Here is a 16423-nt window from a genome sequence, read left to right on the forward strand (position 1 = left end):
TATCCGTGGCTGGAGGAGAAGATGTTCTGCAATATCTACGTGGGGACTTGGCGCTCACTGAGGGAGGCTCCGCAGGCCTGCGTCCCAAAGCTCAGGCATGGAGAGAGATTGGATATTTCTTTCCCTTTTTCCCCCCCTTTTGTTTTGTACTGGGGACCCACCCTGGGGCCTCACAGCGTGCGAGGCCAGCACTCTACCTCTGAGGTCTATCTGCAGCTCTTTTTAATTTTTATTTTGACACAGGCTCTCACTAAGTTGCCGAAGCCATCTTGGGACTTGCAGTCCTTCTGTCTCGGCCTCCCAACTACCTGGGACTGCAGAGGGTCTCCCCCAGGCTCAGCAGAGGGGGGTGTTTAAAAACCCACCTTAACTCCTCTCGCGAACTTCCCTTTCAGTCCCAGGATGGGAGACCAGGCTGGGAGCTTCTTGCCAAGGCACCTGCCTCTTAGAACCCAGGCAGCAGAGACTGGAGGGAGGGGCTTGTCCTCTGCAACTGAAGGACCTTGTTCAGGTAATGAGCTCTGGCTCTTTCAGGGACCTGTCCCCAACTCCTCTTGGCCCAGCGCTCTGGGCCTGGGCAGAAGGGCTATGCAGCATGTGGTGAGGTGGGGCCCGGCCCAGGGTCTCTGTGTGTGTATAGGGCAGTGGGCACGGAGACCTCACCCCAGGATCAGCTCAGAGCTGCAGTTCTCCCGACACCCCATCTGACAGGAGGGTCAGTGCGACCTGGTTCAGTCTCACAAGCTGTGCAACTCTGAGTGTGAATCATCCTCTCTGAACTTGGTGCTTTAACTGAGAGATGGGATTAACTGTCTGCATTCACCTTAGACTACTTTTGTGCTATTTTTTGTTTTAATTTGGGAAGAGCACAGATTTATTCCCTCCTGGCTCTGAGGTTGGGCTCTTGCAGGTGGAGGCCAGGCACCTGCAGGCGGGTTGCCGCTTCCAGACAGGTTCTTGACTGGCGCATCCTCTAGAGGGAGGATTGTTATGTCCTCACCTGGCAGAAGGCTGGTGGGGTGGGGGCAGCACACAGGGATGAGAACTCGCCTGCTCCTCCATGGCTTTCCGTGGTCACAGAGGTCCCTCCTGAGAGCTCCGTCCTTGTGAATTAAATGCCTCCCCCAGTAGGCTGGCCCTCCCAACATTGCTGCACTAGGGACCAAGTTCCTAACCGGTGAGCTTTGGGGAACACATTCAAACCCCAGCACCGTGGGGTGGTGGGTAGGGATTAGATGAAATGGGTAACTTACAAGAGGTCTAGCGAGGCACCTGGTGCAGCAGCCATGGTTAAAGTTACTCTTATGGTCATTTGATAACTGTACCAGGAGGAAGCCCAGATAACAGCAGGGAACCGCAGTTATAGGGCTCTGCCTCAAGAACTCAGCTTGGTGGGGGGCACAGGGCCCACAGTCCCTGGACTCATGTGCCCGTAGGGACCCTGGGAGCCAAGAGGAGACCCTTGGTTCCAGGGAAGGCTTCCTGGGAGAGGGGAAGATGGATCTGTGGCTTCAGCCTGGGGCCCAGAGGTGTGGGCGCTCCTATGCAGAACTCACCAGGTTGATCCTTCGGGGTGTCCACTGGAGCCCCTCAGCATTAGGAAGTCTCTAGGTCTACCAGGCACAGGTTCTAGGGAGACCCAGAGGCAACCTGGCCCATCCCAATGGGCTTCGATGCCTTTACGGGTACTCAGTGTAGCTTCTGCAAACCAATCCAGCTCAGCTCTGATCCTTAGTAGCCACCAGCCTAGCAGTCCCGGACTGTATCATTTTATATAAACTTTTTATTAATTCTATATGACTTCATTGATTGATTAAAAGAATTATTGGGGGTTGAGATTGTGGCTCAGTGGCAGAGCGCCTGCCTAGCATGTGCAAGGCCCTGGGTTCGATCCTCAGCACCACATAAAAATAAATAAAATAAAGATATTGTGTCCAACTAAAGAATAAATATTTTAAAAAAAATTATTGGAGCTGGGTGTGGTGATGCACACATGTAATCCCAGTGACTTGGAAGCCCTAAAGCAGGAGGATCGCAAGTTTGAGGTGAGCTTCAGCATCTTAGTGAGACCCTCAGCAATGTAGTGAGACCTTGTCTCAGAATAAAAAATAAAAAGGACAGGATGTAGCTCAGTGTCCTTGGGTTCAGTCCTCCCCAAATAAAACAAAAACATTTATTGAGCACTTACTGCATGCCTGGCTTGGGTAGGAAGCAGAATACAGCAACATCTTCACACTCATAACAAGAGAAGACGACGCAGAGGCCATCAGTCAGTCCACGGTAGTCCTGTCCTTTAAAGCCCCAGCAAACAGTGAATCAGTGAATACCGACCCCCGCTCCGAGGGGAAACACAGGGTCAGGTTCCTTCAGGTGCTGGTCACAACTGCTTTCTCAGCCCATCGACTAAGTACTTTGTCTTCTGCATGTTTCGGTTGAAAGACAACAGTTAACATACAGCTGGCTGCCTGTATCTGTGGGTTCTGTGTCTGTGAGTTCAACCTACATTGGATCCAAAATATTCCAAAAAAAAAAAAAAAACCATTTTAGTGTGTTCGGAAGACATGAAGTCTTTTCCCTGTCATTATTCCCCAGACAAGACAGGGGGGTGACAGCTATTTATGCAGCATCTATGTTATACTAGGTATCATATCAAGCTACCTAGAGACATTTCCAGAGCCTGGAGGATGTAGCCAGGCGTGGGGCACACTCCAGAGCCCTCCAAAAGGACACTTGTTTACAGGAGGAGAGGCGAAGCCAGGCCAGAGCATCTCCTCGGCTGACCCCAGCTGGGAGCCATGCACGCTGGGCCACTCCAGTGTTTTCCTGCTCTCTGCACATCCACAGATGAGCGGAAACGCCCTGTCGGTATTGATTTGGGGTTGCAGATGAATTTCAGTGAGTAAGCAAATTTGCAATGATGGAGTCCACAAATAACAAGGATCAACCATATCATATTTTGGTGGTAATGAGTTATGGGGAAAAAAAATAAATAAAAGCTGGGTGTGGACAGAGTGAGGGGGGGGAAAGGGTGTGTATTAGTTTCCTGGGGCTGCTGTAACAAAATACCACAAACCAGTGCCTTAAAAACAGAAATTTAAGCTGGGCGTGGTGGCACATGCCTGTAATCCCAGTGACTCGGGAGGCTGAGGCAGGAGGATGGCGAGTTTCAGGCCAGTCTGGGCAATTGAGTGAGACCCTGTTTCAAAATAAATCAAAATAGAAAGGCTGGGGGCATAGCTGAGTGCAAGGGGGTGAGCAAGTCCTGGGATTCCATCCCGGGCACAGAAAACAAAAACAAAAATCTAACGAAACAACAAAGAAACAAAACATCCAGAAATCAGTCGACCCCCAGTTCTGGCCAGAAATTCAAAACTGAGGTGTTGGCAGGGGACGTGCCCTCTGAGGAGGAGAAGCCTTCCTTGCGCCTCCCAGTCCCCGTGGTGGCTGGCGGACACATTGCTCCTGTCTCTGCCTCCGTGGTCACGTAACGTTTTCCCTGTGGGTTTCTGCCTCTGTGCTCTAATTTCCCTTTTCACATAAAGACACCAGTATGTCAGATTAGGTCCTCTGAATTCCAGGACTAGCTCATTTTAATTTGATTACACCTGAACCCAGAGACCCTTAACCACTGAGCCACATCCCCAGCCCTTTTTGCATTTTATTTAGAGACAGGGTATCACCGAGTTGCTAAATGCCTTACTAAGTTGCTGAGGCTGAATTTGAACTCACAATCCTCCTGCCTCAGCCTCCTCCTCAGTCGTGGGGATCACAGATGTGCGCCACCATGCCCGGCTCTGGATTTCAAAATATGGTCCTGTTCATAGATTCTAGGTGGGCGTGAAGTTTGGGCAAGGGGACGTTCTTCCAGTCCAGGGAGATATTTTAGGGAAGGTTTCTTGAAGGGAGACATTTGAACAGAGACCGATTCCAGTAGAGTTAAGAGCGTTGGGAGGAACGGCATGTACGAGGCCCCTAAGTGGGGCTGTGTCGGAGCCGCTATCTCTCCTAGTGTCAAAACAAGGTCTAGGAAGGGGTTGAGTTTGGGGATGAGGGTAGGGGGGTGTGATGGGGCAGGTCTCCACAGGCTGCAGGGAGAACTGGTGCTTTGAACTCAAAGGAGGTGAAAATCTCAGAGGAGGGGCATGAGATTCCAGAGACAGATGTGATAGCACCTGGCTGGCGAGGCCTTGGGCTCAGTATCTCATGGAATCCCCCAACTCCCTCAGAATCCCATACCTTTGCTAGCCTGTTTTTGCAGATGGCGTCTGGCAAATTTAACTCACTCCCGTCTGCTTCGTGGTGTGAAAAATACTAAGGTATCCATCATCTCCATAAAGCCACTTGTTCATTAAATGCAAACGTCTGAGGTATGAACGTCTCTTTTGTGTTACTGTCACAAAATCCATAAGGCTGGATCACCTTATAAAGAAAAAATGGTCCATTTTGGTTCCCAGTACTGGCCCACAGGTGAGGAGCCACATCTGGTGTCGGCTGGCTTTCTTGCTGTCAAGAGTCCCGCAGCAGCATAGGGCACCCCATGGTGACAGAGAGTGCATGTATGTATTGTCTGCCCTTCCTCCCCCTTTTTTTTTTTGGGGGGGTGTGGATATTGGTGATTGAACCCCAGGCCTCACACAGGCTAGGCAAGCACTCTACCCCTGAGCTACCTGGCTCTTCTTCCTTTACTGCTGTAACCGTGACACTAAGTTGTTCAGGCTGGACTCAGACTTGTGTTCCTCCCGCCTCAGTCCCGGGTAGCGGGGGTGACAGGTGTGCACCGTCGGGTCACTTTGCTCCCTTTTCTTACAGAGCCAGTCACAGGGGCTCCACTCTGATGATCCCGTCCAGCCCTGACTACCTCTTGTCACATTACCACGGACACACCAGGTTCCCGACCCCCAGGGCCACACTGAACCACACCCGGCCCGTGGCACCTGTTGCCCATCTTTACCGCGTAACCATGGGAGCATTTTGCTGCCTGACGACACCTTGGAGCCTCTATTCTAGCTTTCTTGGTGGCACCGGGGCCCCTGCCATGTGGGGGGCTTGGCAGCCAGAAGCAAGCTCTCAGGGAACCTCAGGTCTCGGGCAGGAAACGGGGTTCGGGGTTCGTTCAGAGGCCCAGGAGCAGGGCGGAAGCAGGGAGGGGCCGAGTCCCCGGCTGGTGCCTCAGGCAGGACATTTCTGCTTTCTGACAGAGGTGGCCTGCAGGTCTGGCTTGAGTCCCCCTGGTCCCATCCAAGTCTGGTTGGATCAGCTGCTTCTCTCTGCAGCTTGACTGCCCCGTCGCCCCTCTGGGCCCACATGATGGGCCTTTAATTGGGACCTTGGATGCTCAGGGCCTGTTCCACAGAACTGTGGCCAAGGAGGGATTAAACCAAGCTGTTCACGGGCTCATTCTGTGCAGGTCTTGTCAGAGCCTTTAACGTCCCGGGCTCTGCAGTTTTTCAGAACTGATTTGTCCCTTGACATTTTCTTTTTTCCCCTCTGAAACATTTTTTTTTTTGGGGGGGAGGGACCAGGACTTTCTGGGAGCAAGATAGAAAATCCTACCTGAACCTAAAGGGGCAGCTTGAATAGTGGAGTCTGAGGCGGAGGTTTCTGGCCCAGCATCAAAGACCTCTTCCTCCTCCTCCTCCTCTTCCCAGGACCTGGGCACCGAGAGCGCGGGCGGGCGGGCGGGCGGGCGGCTGGCATCCCACAGCTCTGGGGTGGCCCAGCGGGTGGCAAACTTTGGGCAGCCAAATTAGGAACTCAGAGAGGCTGCGTGAGGTCAGCCAGGGCAGGAGTGGGGGCTGGGCAGGGGGCAGAGGGACTCCTGGGGACAGAGAAGCAGCGTTCTTGAGCTGGAGTTTGGCCTCTCCTCTTGGACAGTGTCCCTCCATCTCTGGGGGGTCTCCGGGCAGCCGGGTCTTCTGGGAAGGCTGTGGAGTCCCCCGGGATGAAGTCCAAGGGTTAGCTCAGCAGAGAAGCATCTGATTCCTCCCCCTCCCTCAGTCCCTCAGTCGGGGTCAGAGTGGGAGGTGGCAGATGGGCCCTGCACTTCCCGAGTAAACAGAGGGCTGGCCGGCCTCCCCCCTGCAGCCTCCTGGCCAGCCTCCCCCCTGCAGCCTCCTGGCCAGCCTCCCCCCTGCAGCCTCCGGCCTCCCCAACCCCACAGTGTGCAGTGTCCCCCGCTCAGCCCACCCCACCCCGCCCACCCCCTCTGACCTCTCCCGGCCCCTCTGGCTGTGGGGACTTCCTTAGTCCAGGCCTCGTCCTGGGGTTGACTGCTGGGGCCACTCACAGAGATGCCAGAGGCCCAAGGGGGTTGCTGGGCAGGCTGCCCTTGAGCCAGCCTGCAGGGGGCTGTTCTGACTGTCCCGGTCATAGTCAGGGAAGGGGCCTCGGCTCTGGAGGCCGGACCCTTCGGCTCTCTGGCCTCACCCACCTTGGGCCACGGGGGCTTCACCTGCGGCCACCAGGGGAGGAGCCTGCTGCTGAGGTGGGTGCCCTCGGCTTCCTGTCCCAAAGACCTTTAGCTCCTGTGTCCCCAACCTCCTCTTGGGACCAGCCCCACCCTGCGCATCCAGGGATCAGGCTCTGGGAGGGGCGAGGGTCAGACTCCAAGCGGGACAGCCGGGAGGCGGGCTGGGGAAGCTCAGAAGCCTTTCCTTTCCTAGTTGTCATCATCCTCGTGACGTCGATGTCATTTTCAATGGACCCATGATGATGGTGCCTGTTTGGGGTACAGGGTGACCGGTTGATGATGCACGCCAGTTAGCATTCCACCCCTGACACCACCCTTTCTTTCTGTGGGGCTGGGGGATCGTCTTTACTGCGGTGTGTCTTTAACTCCGGGATCTTTTTTGAAGATAGAAAAAAAAAAAAAACGGACCTGTGCTTTACCAACAGGAAAACCCACCCGCTTCAGTGTACGATTTTGTGACGTCGGGCAAACCACACAGCCTGTGACCGCCCCCTCGGCTGGAATTCAGATCCCACCCCGATCCCTGCGCACCCCGTGGTCAGCCAGCCGTCCCTGGCCCTGCACCAGCCCCTGGCCACCACCCGGTCTCTTCTCGGTGGCTCTCCTTCTGCCTTTTTCCAGAGCCCGGTCAGCCCTCTGCATCTGAGGACTGAAAATATCTGGAAAAATAAACTGTCGATGATTTCTCTCCTGGTCCTTCTCCCCTCAACAGCACAGCGTGACCTCCGTTCACACAGCACCGCACCGTACTGGGTGCTGTGAGTCTCCTAGAGATGATTTTAAAAGACTTTAAAAAGGGATGGGTAGGTTCTGAGCCATTTCATACAAGGGGCTTGAGCATCTGCCGACTTGGGTGTCCTTGGGGTCCTCAGCACCTGTGGGCACGGAGGGAGGGCGGTACACAGCAGGTCAGAGGGTGGTAGTGCTAGTGTGTGTATGAGGGAGGGGTGGCCCTTTTAGCTGGAGGGCCCCTCCTGGGGAGGTACCGGGGGAGGTGAGAAGATTGAGCTGTGCAGCCCCCCCCCCCAGGGGAAGGGAGTGCATTCTCGGCAGCAGGAAAAGTAAGTGCCAAGGTCCTGAGGCAGGAATTGATTTGGCTTCTAAAGGAACACCCAAGAGGCCTGTGTGGCCGGAGCAGAGTGATGGAGCGGGGGAGCACTCAGGGCCTGAAGGTTGCAGGAGAAGGAAGCCTTTACCCCGAGAGGTTGAAGCAGCCCCCTTTGGCTGCCTTGTGGATGTTAGTGACACCTGTTCTAAGGAGTTGTCATAAGGATTATATAAATTGATAGGTATGAAGGCAGAGTGCTGTGTCTGGCACGTACCACCTGAGCATTAGGTGTTAGGTTGTTATTATTAGGGGTGGTAGACATCTGCCTTTTGGGGTGTGTCTGAGTTTCAGCTGGGCCAGGGGGCCATTAGCAAGTTAGCAAGAATCTCTCGACTGCTCTGTTCTAAAACTCCACTGAAGGGCTGGGGCTGTGCCTCGGTGGTAGAGCACTTGGCGAGCATACGTGAGGCACTGGGTTCCATCCTCAGCACCACGTAAACATAGATAAATGAAGATATGGTGTTCATCCACAACTAGAAAAATATTTAAGAAAGGAAAAAAAAAAAAAAAGAACTCTCTACTGAAGCTGGGTCCTGTGGCACATGCCTCTCATCCTAGTGACTTGGGAGGCTGAGGCAGGAGGATTGCGAGTTTGAGGCCAACCTGAGCCGTTGAGTGAGACCCAGTCTCATAAACAAGCAGGGCTGGCGATGTTCTCAGTGGAAAACTCTACTGGGTTCAGTCCCCAGGACTGGGGAAAAACAGAACAAAATAACAACAACACCCCCCCTGGCTGTTTGGAAGCCCCGCTGAGGTTGCCTCAGGGCTGGGAGCAGCTCTTTTGTGTAACAGATGTTACCCAGATGTCAGCCAGGGTCAACCGAGCCTCCGAGCCTCCGAGATTTGGCGCCTGCCGCTCTCCCACGACCTGCGGGAAGCCCAGCACCCTCCCGGAGACGGCTGCTAGTTCCCAGGCCTCCGTTCTCAGGGTTGCTTCTGAATTCCTGCCCGCGCACCCTTGAACTCACCCACCTTCCCAGGGCCACCCCTTTGGGGGAACCAGTCCTGTCTCCTTGATGTCTTCCAGACTAATCTTGCTTAACGCCCTGGATTGCTGGCACGTCCCCCCTCCCCCAGGATGCAGTGTCCTCCCAGGATCCTGCCCGTCTGTCTGTCCGGTGGTTTTGACATTGTTTAGCTTCCACGTAAGATGTTGCTTGACAGAGAATTCCAATGCTGGCAGGAGAGATTTGCACACTTGTTGCATAACACAGCCGAGTGTTATGACTGGCTTAGAGGGACCATGCTGTCGTGAGTAGGGGAATGTGGCTGAGGACGCCCAGGGTCAGCGGTGGCTGCGAGCTTGGGAAGGCTAGCTGGCTGGAAGTCGAGGCTGCGGGGGTAAAGGTCGGCACAGCACCGGCGTTGAGGCCGGCGGTGAGGTCGAGGTGGCCACCGAGGAAGGAGAACAATGAACCTCAGGCCAACATCGAGGGGCCAGGAACAGCTAGGTTGAGCCAGACTTTTGGAAAGTTAAGCGGGCCCTGCCAACAGAATGTGTTGTGGCTTCCTGGCCGGTTCCTGCAATCAGACTGCTTTCTCAGGGTGTGGACAGTCAGGGATCAGAGTTCGGAGTTACAGGACAGAACCTTCTGTGGGGCGGGCGGGGTGGGGAGAACCTCCCGGGGGCTGGGCAGGTGCGTGGGAGGAGCCCAGCTCTTGGTCTAGCTCTGGGACAAGTGTGTGTGGGGCTGTTAGAGAGGTGCATTCCACTCAGGCCTGGAGACCAGGGTTCCACAAGCATGACTGCAGCTTGGTGACGGGGACTGAATGCTGCCTGGGCCTGCTCTCTGCAGGGGTTTGCTTGGGCTCTTGCATTTGGTATCAACTCGAATAGACCCTGACCCTGGAATGGGCCTTGGAGAGCATCTTGTGAAGTATTTCTTCTTCTTATTTTATTTTTTTTAGTTGTAGATGGACACGGTACCTTTATTTTATTTATTTATTGTTTATGTGCTGAGGATCAAACCCCAGTGCCTCACACGTGCTAGGCAAGGACTCTACCACTGAGCCACCACCCCAGCCCCTTGCCCAGTATTTTTTAAATGAACTTTATTTATTTGTTGTTGGTGCATTATTAGTAAACACAATGGTGGGATGCATGATGCCATGTTCATGATGCACACGAAATAATTTGATCAATGTCACTGCAGTGCTTCCTAAGCTTTTCGGGACCACATCCTTACGTGGAAATCCAACCACGTCTGAAAACCGCTCCCTGAAAGACCTTGTGGACAGTTACACGGTATCGTGGCTGCTCCTGAGCCCCACCCCAGTTAAGAATGTCTTGTTCTCTCATTTGGCACACGAGGGAGCAGAATCGCAAGTGCCTAAAGCCTTCCTCAAGGTCGCACAGATAACCAGTAAGGAAGCGGGTGTCAGGCCAACGTGGCACTTAACCAGAGTCAGAGCTGGAAGTCCCGCCCGGTGCCTGCTGTGCAGTTTAGCAAGAAATGCCTGCGCCTCAGTTTCTGCGTCTGCAAAATGGGAGTAACGTTCATCCCCTGCTTGGGGGGGATGCTGTGAGGGTTAAACGACTGGCAGACGTGACATTTAGAATCGATGCTTTAATAAAGGGCACCTCCCACTTTTGTCTTGTGTCATGTTCTGGCCCTCCCCCCCCTTTTAATGGGGGCCTCACTTTGTTACTCAGGCTGGCTTCCAACTCTTGGGCTGAAGCAACTTCCCTGTCTCAGCCTCTGGAGTAGCTGAGAGGGCAGGCAGGTGCCACCTTTCCTGGCTTTTCTCTCCCCACTTTGTTTCAAAGAGGAGACCCAGGTTAATTGTTAGCTTGTGGCTCCAGTGAAGTGAGACTTGGACAACTCCGCCACCTAGTGGTCTCATGGTGCATAGTGCAGAATCCGTGGCCTGGAAACAGGGACCCAGCCCCCCATTTACTGTTTTTTGATGGTGCCAAATCCAGAGGCGTTCAGTAGAAATCATACTTTGAATTTCGAGTTTTGATCTTTTCCTTGGCTAGCGACACGTGGTACGAGACTCTTGCTTGATGCCTGACCTCAGGTTCAGCGGAATGTTCTGAGCACAGTTAGGCCAGGTTTGGTAGATTAGGTGTAGTAAATGCATTTTTTTTGGGTAGATTAGGTGTAGTAAATGCATGTTTTGGGTAGTGCTGGAGATTTTTTTTTCAGTACCAGGGCCTTTTGCATGTTAGCCCAACCTCCGGTGCTAAAGGCATGTTTAACTTAACGGTATTTTTGGTGAATGGTGAGTTTCTGGGGGTGTAACCTGTGGCAAGTCAAGGAACAGCTGTGTGGTGATGGTTGGGGAGTTGGTGGCTGCTCTGAAGGAGACTGCACACCTCTTCCCTTTTTTTTTGGAGCTGGGGATTGAATCCAGGGCCTCTTGCATGCAAGGCAAGCACTCTATGCAGCCCCTGCACGTCTCTTGTTGAAGAGAATTTGTTTGAACATTGTATCATTTGGCCTTTGCTGTGCAACAAACTATCCTAAAATGTAGCACTTGGAGCAATGGTTACTAACCAAGTCTCCCTGCCTCGTTACCTGGTAGTGCTGGGAATCAAACCCAAGGACTCTGCCTGCTAGGTAGCCCCATACCACTGAGCGGAACCCCCAGGCCACCGACTAGGGCTTAATTCTGTGGGTTGCTGATTTGCATTAGCTTCAGCCACTCAGGGGGCTGCAGTTAGCTGGTGGTTGTCTTTATTGTCTTCCATGTGGCCTCTCCAGCCGGCCAGTGTGGATGGTTCATTCCCAAGGTGGTTGTAGAGGTGCTAGAAAAGCAGACAGGGAAGCCCCAAAGTTCAAACATCTCTATTGTGTCACATTTGCTAAATGTCTCATTGATTGAAACAAGTCACATGCCAAACCCAGAAGGGTGTCCTAAGCCAAAGAGAGGCCTTACTAACCTTGCTAGCACCTTGACCTAGGCCTTCCCAGCCTCTGGAACTGTCCGTAAATACAGTTTTATTGTTTAGTCTTTAATATTGTATTAGGCAGCCAGAGAAAACTAATAAAGATTTTATAATTAGCCCAGGCTAGCCCACTAGTCTCATTTTGGAAAGTGACTTTCTCTGTATGAGATAGTTACATTGCTTTGTGGTGAAGTTCTCTCCATTCTTCTGCAATCCTCCATCCTTCCCCATTCCCTACCTCTCCAGATTTCACATGGATTAAGCATATTATTCTGGGATAGCCTGGGACCAAGTGGTCTTTTTCCAGATTGTTCTCAGTATAACATCCTGCAGGAAGGGATGGGCCGGTCACAGCCCTCTCCTTCCCCACCCAAGTCCTGCCTCAGTAATTTAGGGACTGTTCCTCTGTTCTTTGGCTTAAGAATTGGCCCACTGGCAAAGAGCGTGGATATCTGTCTTGTCCGCCACTTGCCTTGGAATAGCATGTGGCATGTGGCTGACAATCTTTGTTCAGTGACTCAAGACCTGTCTGAAGGTGGACACCTCTGAAGGTGCCTACTCATGTTGTCCTAATGGCTACTTCCACTGCCCACCATCCCCAGCCCTCTAACTCCGAGTGTATCTCCTTAATGATTATCCATCAGCTGCCCCCCATGTCTCCAGGGTCCCCTGGATGAACTGTTCCTCTTCTTCCATTGGAAAGCTGCTCTTCACCCCAGACTCAACCACTGCACCAAAGACTCCAAACAGAGCTGTTCTGTTGGAGATGTCAAGTGGTTTTGCTGTGGGGGGTGCAGGTCTGGGTATTCCACTCTAAGGCCACTGATCTGCCTGAGTGTTTACTTGAGGCTGGCTGTGGAGGGGACTTGTTGGTTTGCGTGTGCATGCGTGTGTTTGTGCGTGTTTACTCAGGGTTGGCGCCCTGGGTGCATGGATCTTCTGTGGGCTAGGGCGCCATCTGTGAGGGACTCCACATCAGAGATTCGATGAGCTTGCACCTGCATTTTGACTGATTTCCAGCAGAGGGCACTCACGGGTCTCATTCTAGCCAAGTCTCCATGGTGAGCTTCCTCCAGCTGGGATGACCTAATTCGCACAAAGGTGCGTGCTGTGCTCTCTGTGTTCGATGGCACCAAGAGATGTTCACATCCTAAGCCTTGGAACCTGTGAATATGGTTCCTTGCATAGCAAAAGGGATTCTGCACCAGGAGGAGATGGCCCCCCAACAACACGACAGAGCCGCTCACCAGGCATCTTCAGGGAGAAGAACTTGAACCACCACAACCTGCTGGCCCACGGTGCCACCAGCACCATGCAGGGGTGACCGCTTCCCTCTCCAAGGTGCTGGGTACTGACGTCAGTGACTACACCTGACCCCATCCCTACAGATGTCCCCTCCCCAGAGTCCTGGGGAGGTGGCCTCTCCATTGCTTTATACCAAGACACCAACTGCATCCTGGCCTCATCTCAGTGACATTTGGAGTTATGGGGTCACCAGGCAGGAAGCTCCTCCAACAGCCAGAAGCCCTGCCAGGCAGGTGCAAGCTGGGTGGGAAGGGTACGTCATCAGGAGCATGAGCCCTCAGCATGACTTTCCCCGGTGACTCCCACCCAGGGGCCCTGCTGGCTCACGACCCCTCCATGCTCAGCTTTGTTCTCTCACATCTGTACTCAACCCTCCACATTGGCCCGGGCAGGCTCCTGCACCCTGTCATTGGCACCTCCAGTACCCCTGTGCCCCAGCTTCCGGGCCCCTACGTCCCAGCCTCCCACCAGCCAATGCCCAACACACTGACCCACTCAAACGAGCGAGTGTCCCCGTTCCCCGTGCGACCATGCACGGGGCGGGATAGGACTCTGGCACTCCCTGCATTTCCCATTGGCCGGCTCCGGCATCTGTGATGCTTATTCAGTGCCGGGGTTTGGGTGTCCCCCAGGGGTTCATGGCCGCAGCTATAATTCCTCCACGAGGCAGTGTTGGAGGTGCCCATGGGAGGGGCTTGGGTCTGGGTCAGGTCTGTCCACGCACGGATGCACGCCTTTCTCATGAGAAGGGGTCAGCTCCCGTGGAGGCTCGGCTCCCCTCTGTGTCTCCCGCACACTCCTGCTTGCCCTTCCTCTTTCCACCCAAGTCAAGCAGTGGGGGACCCTGGCTAGAAGCAGCTGCCTGATTTTGGACTTTCCAGACCCCAGACCAGGCACCAAAATAAACACCCTTCCTTTCCAAATGACCCAGTCTCGGGTGTTCTGTTAAAGCAACAGAAAAGACACCCAGACACCCAGACTGGCTGATTCCGAAGGACCCAGGCACTCGGTACTTTTGTTGCGGAAAGCTTGGTCCTTGTCCCCAGTGCCAATCCAATAATGAGGACATGGTTTTGAGAAAAAGGAAAAAGAAGGCTTATTGCTTTGATCGCAAAGGAGAAACACAGGGGACTCCTGTCCCGGAGGCTAGGATTCTGCCCATCCGCAGGAACAGGGTTTTTAATAGAGGTGGTTCAGAGAAAATGAGATTAGGGAGGAGAGCTCGGGAAGGAGAAGGTCAGGGAGGAGAAGGTTGGAAAAAAGAATAAAAAATGTCAGTTTTAAAGTGACAAGGGATACAGTCAGAGCATCAAGTGAACCCGTTCCACTTTTTGACCCCTCCCATGTGGCTGGCTGAAACCCAACACATTCATGAGCACCCCAACTCCCAGCACCATCCATGTCCCAACGTCCCTTTGGTCAGGGGGTCTGTGATCCGCTGTTCCTACTCACGCAGTGTGTGGACCTTCCACCGTGTGGGCTCTTTCGTGTTCCCCTCGCTCGCCAACATTCACCTAAGACATGGACACCAAACCCAGACCAGTCCCACTAACAGACGCCCTGTGAACAGGGGTTCTGTTAAATACCTCCAACGTCTGTCAATCCAGCTCCACCAGAAAACGCCTGCTACCTCAACAGGCCAACCCTGAGAGTCTGCCTCTGGGAAATCCCCCCAAAGCCCTATGGATTTGGCCAGGTTCTAGGCCTGGGGCCTGTGGCCTGGACCTACCTGGCTCTACCCTCCAGGGATGCGAGCAGCATCCGGGTTTCCCAACTGCCGGTCACTGCAGCTTGACCAGTAAGACAGAGGGGCCCGGACGGGGGCTGAGGGTGCTTGTGCCTGAGACCCCACTTGCCTGGGTCTGCAGACCGTGCTCCCCACTCCCCCCGCCTTTTTCTAGTGCTGGGAACTGAACACAAGATCTTGCACACGCCAGCCAAGTGCTTCCCCACTGAGTTACCTCCCAGCTGTGCTCTGTTTTGAGATAGCGCATAAGAATTGTAAATATTGACGGGGAGCCAAGTGAGCCCAATCCAAGCAACAAACAGATGAGGGCAACTGGCTTACCCAGCATCTCAGACTTTCTTGGTGTCGGGACATTGAATATGCGCTCTGCTGACTACTCTGAAATATACAGGGATGGTTGTCAACTCTGGTGCTTAGGAAGTTCTTCCTCCTATCTGACTGCAAAAAGGGAACTAGAACCTTAGGATACCCTGAACCCTCCCGCCGTCAGCCACAGACCTTATTGGATTTCATCAATTACTACTGAGCTTTCATAATCTCTTATGTAAGCTTCAAATTAACACTTTAAAATTAGGATTTTGTTTCCAGTGAACTCCACATTCTGCATTGCAATTGACTCAGAGAACTCCCAGTGATACCAGCAGCCAGTGGACCCAAATACCCACCTTCATTTGAAAAGCCAAACGAAACACAATTGCTTCAATGGCTCTAACCCCTGGCCTACTACATTTTCATTCTTAAAAAAAAAAAATTCTCACATTTTTATTGGTGTGTGTTATAGTTGTACATAATGGTGGGGTTTGTTACCTATTGGTTACCCAAACCTCAGTCCTTGTCCTCCATGCCAATCCAATAGCCAGGGCACAGTTTTGAGAAAAAGGAAAAAGTGTATTGCTTTGCTAACAAAGGAGAAACACAGGGGATTCCTGTCCCAGAGGCTGTGACTCTGCCCTTGAGCAGGAACAGGGGGCTTTTAAAGAGGTGACTCCGTGTTCTCTGTGGGAGTTGACCTTCACTGGTTAATTTGGGAGAGAGTCATTTCTGAGATCTTCTGGTGCCATCCCCAAAGTCTGGGTTACTAAATTTCGCTGGTGGATGTGTGCTCAGGGACAGATAACTCCACCTTGGATAGGGAGGAGAGGCAATTCTGTTTCCCCTGAGATCAGGGAGGGGGAGAGATGAGGGAGGAGGCGGGAGAGAGCAAGAGGAAGAAACGTGTCCTTGTAAAAAATAATTGCAGTAGCAGAGCAGCTAGGGCTATATTCAAAGTCCAGAGTGGAACACAGTAACAGGTTAAATTCCTAGCACCTCAAAAACAAAACCCATAGTTAGTGACTTACATAAAATGCTGTTATATCGGACATTACACGTTCAGCACCTTCTCATCCTCAAACACCTCTGGCCTGGCGACAATGGATTCTTGAGTGAATGAAGAGGGGTGCAGTTCCACACAGAGACCACCGGGGGCCGCTGTTGCCAAGGTCAAAGCCGCCTCCCCGCTCGGGTCCGCCCCGAGAGACTCCGCATCCCGCCCGGGCCGCTCCCCAGGACGCCTCCCCCTGCAGCCCGCAGTGTCGCTCAGGCCCCTTCCGCGTCTTCAGGCCCGCTCAGCTCTGCCTGTGTCCCTCCTCCTACTTGCAAGTTTCCCGGCACAGATCCTTGCTGACTCTTACACCTGGGGATTTGCAGCCTGTCCCCCCTCCCTGGACTCCCTCTGTCCCTGCTTACTGCTGTCCACCGGGAAAGCGAATGTCACACTTAGGAACTTAGCTCCAGAGTCCCCGGGGGCATGTCAGTTGCTGGTCTGTGCCTCGGTTTCCTCCGTTGGGTAGGCTGGACAGAGGGGGTATGTCCAGGCAGGTCCAGGGCAAGGAATGAGAAGATCCAAAAGGCCACGGGGAG

General features: G+C 53.3%; 1 long non-coding RNA gene across 1 annotated transcript; it reads left to right on the plus strand.

Moving 5' to 3' along the window:
- Positions 1-5858: 5858 nt before the first annotated feature.
- LOC144369419 (uncharacterized) lies at positions 5859-7155 on the plus strand. The gene is made up of 2 exons (XR_013429158.1): positions 5859-6484; positions 6895-7155. It is a non-coding gene; the product is annotated as an uncharacterized LOC144369419 (long non-coding RNA).
- Positions 7156-16423: the final 9268 nt, after the last annotated feature.

The sequence above is a fragment of the Ictidomys tridecemlineatus genome, chromosome 2, assembly GCF_052094955.1.
Source record: "Ictidomys tridecemlineatus isolate mIctTri1 chromosome 2, mIctTri1.hap1, whole genome shotgun sequence".
Classification (NCBI taxonomy): Eukaryota; Metazoa; Chordata; class Mammalia; order Rodentia; family Sciuridae; genus Ictidomys; species Ictidomys tridecemlineatus.